Source organism: Elephantulus edwardii, unplaced genomic scaffold (genome assembly GCF_000299155.1).
Source record: "Elephantulus edwardii isolate Elephantulus edwardi_28Jun2011 unplaced genomic scaffold, EleEdw1.0 scaffold00209, whole genome shotgun sequence".
Taxonomy (NCBI): domain Eukaryota; kingdom Metazoa; phylum Chordata; class Mammalia; order Macroscelidea; family Macroscelididae; genus Elephantulus; species Elephantulus edwardii.
The window spans coordinates 3,805,386-3,812,607 of NW_006399959.1; the positions used below are offsets into that span (position 1 = coordinate 3,805,386).

Here is a 7,222-nt window from a genome sequence, read left to right on the forward strand (position 1 = left end):
TGTTCCCTCAAAAGAAATAAAAGAGCAACTACAGTAGGGTCGACCCGGAAGCCCCATGATTACCAGATCTGTGGCCTTCCACTCTCGAAGTACCTGGGGACTCAGGCCGCCCGCCATCGGTCAGGTAGGTGCAGGAGCGCCTCAGAGGACGGGGTAGGGGAGCGTCCTGGTTCTGAAAGAGGAGTTAGCAAAGTTAGGGAGACATCCAAGAAATGAAAGTGTTCATTTCTGTTCCTTTAAAACTCATAGGCCAAATTGGATTGTAAAAAACATTAGCACATGTGGGACTTGATTCTCCAACCTAGAAGCCACCTGAATTGACAACTGGACTATACAGAGGTCAGGGCATCAGAGCTGAACTGCTCTGCCCTCTGGACTGGTAAGTCTGAGACCCTCTCATTTTTTCAGCCTTCTTTGCTTCTCCAAGACAAGACTTCAACCCCTCCATTCAACTAGCTGGGGATCCCTACAGGCTGCTACAGCCTTTGCATCAGAAGATCTGAGACCCTGTGAGCAGTGCAGGGGGTGGCTGGCTCTTAGGGCATGAGGAGCAGGCCTGGGCCTTCCTGGGGTGAAAGGAGAGAGGAAGCCCCTTCTGCATGATATCCTCCGGGATCCCAGAGTGCAAGGGGTGGCCCCTGTCTCCCCAACGCTGAGGCTTGTCTCATGCAGAAAGGAGGTCCCATCCGCAGAACGGATTTCATTAGCCGGAGACCTGGGAAGCAGGCCCTCCTACTTGTGCCTAAGAGTGTCTTTCTCCGTTTAAAAATTTGAATCGATGCATTTGAATTAAGGTGTTGGTGAAGAATACTGACTGTACCATGGACTTCCAGAAGAGCAAAGAGGTCCCAGTGGCATCCTGCCCGTGTGACGCCCGTGCAGAGCAAGGTGGGCTGTCGCTAGGAGTGGACGGCATTGATCCGCTTTGGGGTTTGGGCAGAAGAACAAATGAGCCTGTCTTGGAAGAAGGACGACCAGTGTGCTCCTCAGAAGTGAGGATGGTAGGCTCGCTCCACTCCACACGAGGGCCGGTCCCTAGAGAAGGACGTCATCCTTGGTAAAACAGCCGTTCAGTGCGAAGGAACTTCCTCAGTGAGGCGGACTGACACGGTGCCTTCAGCGATGACTGTAGGACAGGCCAGAGCAGGACAGCAGCCTAGTCTCGTTGTAAATAGGGTCACTTTGGGAAGCAATTTCACAGCGCCTAACAACAGATTGAAAATCTAAAACTTGGGGAGTTCTAGTGGCCTAGTGGCAAGGAGCTACAACTACAATCCCAGAGGCTCACGGTTCGAATCCATCAGGTGCTCTCCCGGGAAAGGAGGGACAACCTCCTCCTGTACCAGTCAGATCTAATTTGACGGTACACTCACACAAAAATAAAAAATTAAAAAAGAAAAAAACTAAAACTCAGGAAAAAACAATACACGTGAAGGCTTGCTGGTTCTACGAGAGGAAGCAACAGGAGGCACATCTAGAAAAGCAAATTGGTTTTGTTTTTGCCTTTTAAAAAAAATTTATTGTATTAATCTTAATGAATATTTACGGAGATTTTGGATTTCCATTCACCAAAACTTTTATTCTTCTTTGTTTAACATTAAGTCGGATCTTTCCAGTACAGGAAGAGATTGTTACTCCGTCTCCAGGAGAAGATCTGGTGGATCCGAAACATGTACCCCTGGGATTATAGAACAGCATCTTACCACTAGGCCACCAGAGCCCGTACAAAAACCTGCCTAAAGTGGAACGTGAACCTACCACCCTAAGACTGAGAGCCTCACGAACCACGCACACGGAAGGGGTTTGAAGTCAGCTTCTCCAAGGATAGCTGGTGGCTGACACGCTGAAGGAAACAGGGCCAGTTTGGGAGGAGGAAGGCACCCTGCGCGCCCCTCGCCACCACTTCCCGAAGGGACACGACACCCAGAGACGTCGAGGACATTCGGAGAGAGGGCAGATTCGCTGGCCCCGATGAGTGACAGAGAGAAGTGGCGCAGCGGCAGGGGAGGCGGGTGCCTGGTGGGGAGAACTTGCAGGGCCTGGTCTTTCCTCTCCAGGTTCTGGGTGGGTCGAGCTTGTCCAGGCGGGTCCTCTGCGAGCCCGCTCGGCCACAGCTCTGCGGTCCACGCCTGTGACTCTGGGTCTGGAGACCAACGTCGCAGTGGAGAGAAGGAACGAGCCGGCGTGGATGTCCAGAGGTGCACGGGGAGGGCCCGGCGAATGGAGCTCCAGAACTGGTGCAGTTTCCAGCACCCAGAGCCCCAAATCACCCAGGCCTGTCCCCCGGGCTAAGCCCGGAGCACCCCAGAGCCCCGAGCTGCTGGGGGCCAGAAACGCGGGGAGCTGCCTCAGGATCGGGAAAACGAGCTCGGATGACTGGGGACACAGAGGAGCACCTATTCCCCCAGGTGGCTCGTTGGTCTAGGGGTATGATTCTCGCTTAGGGTGCGAGAGGTCCCGGGTTCAAATCCCGGACGAGCCCTTTTCATGCACTTCTGAATAAAAAAAGCCGGTATTTGATGTCTACACATCAGGGGAACATTTATATGTAAATATGGACGAGGGGAAACGTCCCCAAAACGTGAGCAGTGAGTGGCTGGATGGTGAGGTTATGTTTTCATTACGTGTATTTCTATTTTCTTTTCATATGGTGCCATTTTCAAAAAAGCAAGACTTTCAAATTGTACAACGATGGAGAGTGGGAGAAATTGAAAGAATTTGTTACAATTTGTATTCCAATTTTGTAAATAAACTAGTAGAAAAGGGGGGAAAGCAAGACTTTCTTGTTTTCAATGAAGGATGACACAGTCTTGGTTCTCATTCAACAATTTTTACACAAAGTGCTCAGTAGCATTGCTTTGGGGTGTTAATCCTACATGCCCGGGTTCCACTCACACCCACTCCGGAACAAGGTATTTCTTTCCTTTAGTCTTTGCTACACATAATCACTTTGATTATTTGCCATTAAATTTTACTCCCCTCTGGCTCCCTTCTCATTGCAGTTAGCCCGACAAGACTGATTTGTGTGTGTAAACCTGTTTCTGCTTTTTATAGAAGTGGTCTTACACCATAACTGTCCTTTGTGACTGATTCATGTCGCTCTGCATCGTTTGTTCTCAGTTTGTCCATGCTGTGAAGTATCTCACCATTATGATGTGATGCCTAATATTCCGCTGGGAGCCACAGTTTCCTTAGCTTGGGATGTTAACAATTCTTTGCTATTGAAATAACATAAAAGAGTAATTAATCCACAATGTTGCTACCAATCCTTTGCTATTGTAATAACATTTAACAGTAATGCATCAACAGTGTTGTTACCAATCCTTTGCTATTATAATAACATATAATAGTAATTCATCGATGTGAAGGTGTGTCAGTTTGTGTCTCAGCTCTTATTTCTTTGGGATATATGGAATTCAAGGATCAAATGGTCCTATTCCCAGTTTTCCAAGGAAGTGTCAAACATCTTCCCATAGAGGTTGCACTATTTTGGGGTCCCATGCAGAGTCTTTTCCCCCCTTTGTTTTTCCTTATTTTCTTTCCCCTCACCCCAACTCATTTCCTTCTTTCTCAAATACTGGCGGTCATCGAGATTAGAACACTGGGTGCAGGAGGCCCGTGGAAAAGCAAAGCCTGGCTCTGGTCTTCCCTCTCCCAGCCACTCAGCCACCTTGCTGACCAGTAGGAAGAGCCTTGGCTTGAGTCCTGAACTTGAGGCTTCCCTGAGTCGTTTGAGTGCTGGGCTGTCATGAAAAGAGACCTCCAGGTGCAGGGGACACCAGGCTCCCAGGTGCTGGCACACAACCGGCCTCCAGCCTCTGGGCTCCGGGTAGCTCGCCCGGACCAGACGGAGCCCCTGCAACACCGGCAGCCCTAGGGCTTCCCCACTGGGGTCGTTGGAGGGCACCGCCGGGTTTACAAATTATTTTTGTTAAACCTGTCTCCTTCTAACTTTATTTTGCCTTTCTGGAAATTTAAAGCATGTGTCGCATCCTATTGCCCAGAAAAGCTACCACATATAGCTCACACATAAAAACATTTTGTTTTAAAATAGGCACAATACCATGAACCAGCGCCAACAACATGAAGTTGTGGTCCCCGGATCCACTGGCCTCCAACCTCGCTCACCTGGTACGTTCTGTTCTGGATGAGGACAGGCCTGCACACGGCGCTTGATGGGCCGTTCTTTCATGTCTGAAATCTCGACTCCAGCTCCACTGTACGCCGACGGACTCCCAAGTCCGGTCCCTAGGTCCTCTGCCCTCAGCCCTGGAGACGGCGCTCTGCTCTTCTCCGGATGTCAGAGCTCCTCTGAGACCAGAAGCTGGGAAGGTTGCAGCTGGAATCTCCGTCCAGATCCCTCTCTGCGCTGCGGACCTGGTGGCGCGCTCTCCTTTCCTCCTGCTCCTCGACCCTGCTCCTAGAAGGAGGCGTTAATTCCACGAGAGGAAGCTGCCAATTGCCTAGACACAGGAGGGCTGTCTGCTGTCAATGCAGCGACCCCACAAGCCTTTCTCAAGCAGAAAGTGCCTTCAATTCCTGCCTTTACTAGCCAGCTGACTGTCCCCAGTCCCTTGGAAAGAGGACGAGTGTCTTCATCTCTCTGCCACGTACCCTCACGTGTCATGGGGCTGGGGGTGCCCCTGCACCGAGATGTTCAATTTATGAAGAAGAAAGGGGAAACCCCACCCCCACCCTACTTTTGGAAGGTCCAGCAAATGCACCTGGCAGAGAATCGGGGGAGGAGCACTGTGGGCACCAGCAGGTAGAGGGGGGGGGGGAGCTGGGCAGCTTCTGTCCTGGAGACACCCCGAGTAAGTGTGAAAGAGTGTCTGTGTAGTTTCTGGTTAGACCTGAGATGGACCCCATCCCTGGGCAGCACAAATGATTGAGTTCTTGGCTGCTAATCGACAGTTTGGGAGTTCAGGTCCATCCAGAGAGACCTCGGAAGAAAGACCTGGCAATCTGCTTCCCCAGACTCAAGCCATCGAAACCCATGGAGCAGAATTCCGCTCTGGCACATGAGATCACTGCATCCAGACTCAGCAACTGGTTTTGACCCAAGATGCTCTGAATAAGCAAACGTCCAGTCAGCTGCCTAAACACACAGCAGCCTCTAATGTCACAGCTTGGCTAACACCAGGGACCTGCAAGGAGACAGGAGGCCAGGTGACCCTGGGAACCTTTTGTCCCAAACAGACCTGGACACGTCAGAGGACACACTGGTGTAGCCCTCATGGGGCTGTGTTGATCCCACCAAGACTGCTTCTCTGATGGTTAGTATCTACCAGCTGCTCCGACGGAGAAGGATGAACAATCTCCTGGACGGTTTGTAGCCTCACAAGCCCTGAGGAGGATCAGCAGTGAGTCAGAAATGACACCTCAGAGCCAGTGAGGATGAGGTGGGGAGTGCGCAGGGGGAGGATCCCAGGGGCCCCTGTGCTGCCAGGCACAGCAAACCAGATTCCAATCTGGTTTGAGACCTGAGCGGGGAAGGCTTGGCCTGAGCTCTGAGATTAGACACATGGAGATGCAGGCTTCCCAGGTGGTAAAGAGTAGGGTGGAGGTGGGCCTGGGATGCAGGTGTGTTATGTGTACATTCATCCTGTGCACAAACATCACCTGCATTCAATTTCAGACCCTCTTCCGTCTAGAGCGGTAGGACCCTCATCACACTCTGTAGGGAATCCACTTGCTTGCTGCCTTGCCCTGTTTTTGCTAAAAGTGCCATGATTCTGAAGGACGCACCCATGCGCAGAGCCCAGAGGGCGGGATGTGAGGCTCAGTGCTGGTGTTGGGTGTCCTGGCACCCCTTCCCAGCGAGGACCCTGGCTCAGAGTTCCTTCCTTGTAATCAGACTTTGAAAGAACGTTCATTTCATCATGATCTGTTCCACAATGGCCTTTTCCTATGTGCCTCCTGAGAAATTAGTTTCTTTTTGTATAGATAACAAAGTGTTGGAAATGTATTTCCTGACATAAATGTTTCAAATGCAAAGGGGTGGGGGGAAGGGGAAATTGGAATGCAGGGCAAAATAACACTGTTTTGAGCACATTTATGCACATTTTTGGTCAACTTGGAGAGGGACATCATGCTTGGAAAGGTGAAGGGAAGGAGAAAAAGAGGGAGACCCTAGATGAGATGGATTAATGCAGCGACTGGGGCAGTGAGGGTAGGTGTGCTGGAGACAATAAAGTTGGCGCAGGCTAGAGCAGGTTTCAGGGCTGTTGGACATAGGGTCACTGAGTTGCAAGCAACTTGACGGCACATAACAACAACAACAATTTTATGCTTATTAAGATGTGTGAGAGATAAGTAATAAAATATCTGCTTTAGTAAATAACACCAAAGAGATGTTTTGTTTTGCTTTTTCATTCATTTGGTACTTTAAAGAACTGCTTTACTCATTGTAATAGTTCAAGTTAATTCATCAAATTGTTTTTATTCTTTCATAGAATGTTCTCTTTTTATTTTCGTTTTTAGATTTTTAATAGAGATTTGAGTTTGCTGGAAAGTTGATATTCCATTCAACTATTCATTGTTTTATGGGAATTATATGTTTAATAAGGATTTACTATCCAGAGTATATAAAGAACCCCTACAATTCAAAAAACAAAAGGACACCAAAACCATTTATGGAAAATAGGTACTGCATTGGAACATGTATCTCTGGATTGGAAAGGATGATATTGTTAATACTTCTAGCCTTAAGCTTAAAAGATTATAATGTTCAAAATTATTTGTTATACATTTGCTTAAATTTTTCCCTCTTTTAACAACTGGGATCTAGAGGGAAGAGAAAAGACCAGAGAATGGCCAAAATTATCGGGGCAGCTATTGCTGCCAGTTTAGGGCCGGCATCAGGGAAAGGAAGTCTTACTCATATACAATGCCACCCAAAGGTAATAAAGGAGGTCAGAATTGCTTCCACTGTGGGAAGCTGGGCCACTTCAGTAGACAGTGTCACAGACGAGAGCCACAGATAGGCAAGGGAGTAGAGAGGAAGCTCCCACTCACTTGCTTCAAGTGTGGCTCTGAAGGACACTTGCCAAGGGTGGCCCATATCAGGTCCTCATGGCTGACAGGACTGACAGGCCCCAGCTCTCAGCTGGAAACAAAGGAGGACGCTTCAACAATTTAGACCCTCCCAGAAGAGCTGTGGGTGACCATTAACATTACTGGTAAGTATATTCATTTTCTCCTGGACACAGAGCCTACTAAT

General features: G+C 49.1%; 1 non-coding gene across 1 annotated transcript; it reads left to right on the forward strand.

Moving 5' to 3' along the window:
* Nucleotides 1–2,410: 2,410 nt before the first annotated feature.
* TRNAP-AGG lies at nucleotides 2,411–2,482 on the forward strand. Its single transcript has one exon. It is a non-coding gene; the product is annotated as a tRNA-Pro (tRNA).
* The last annotated feature ends 4,740 nt before the right edge of the window (nucleotides 2,483–7,222 follow it).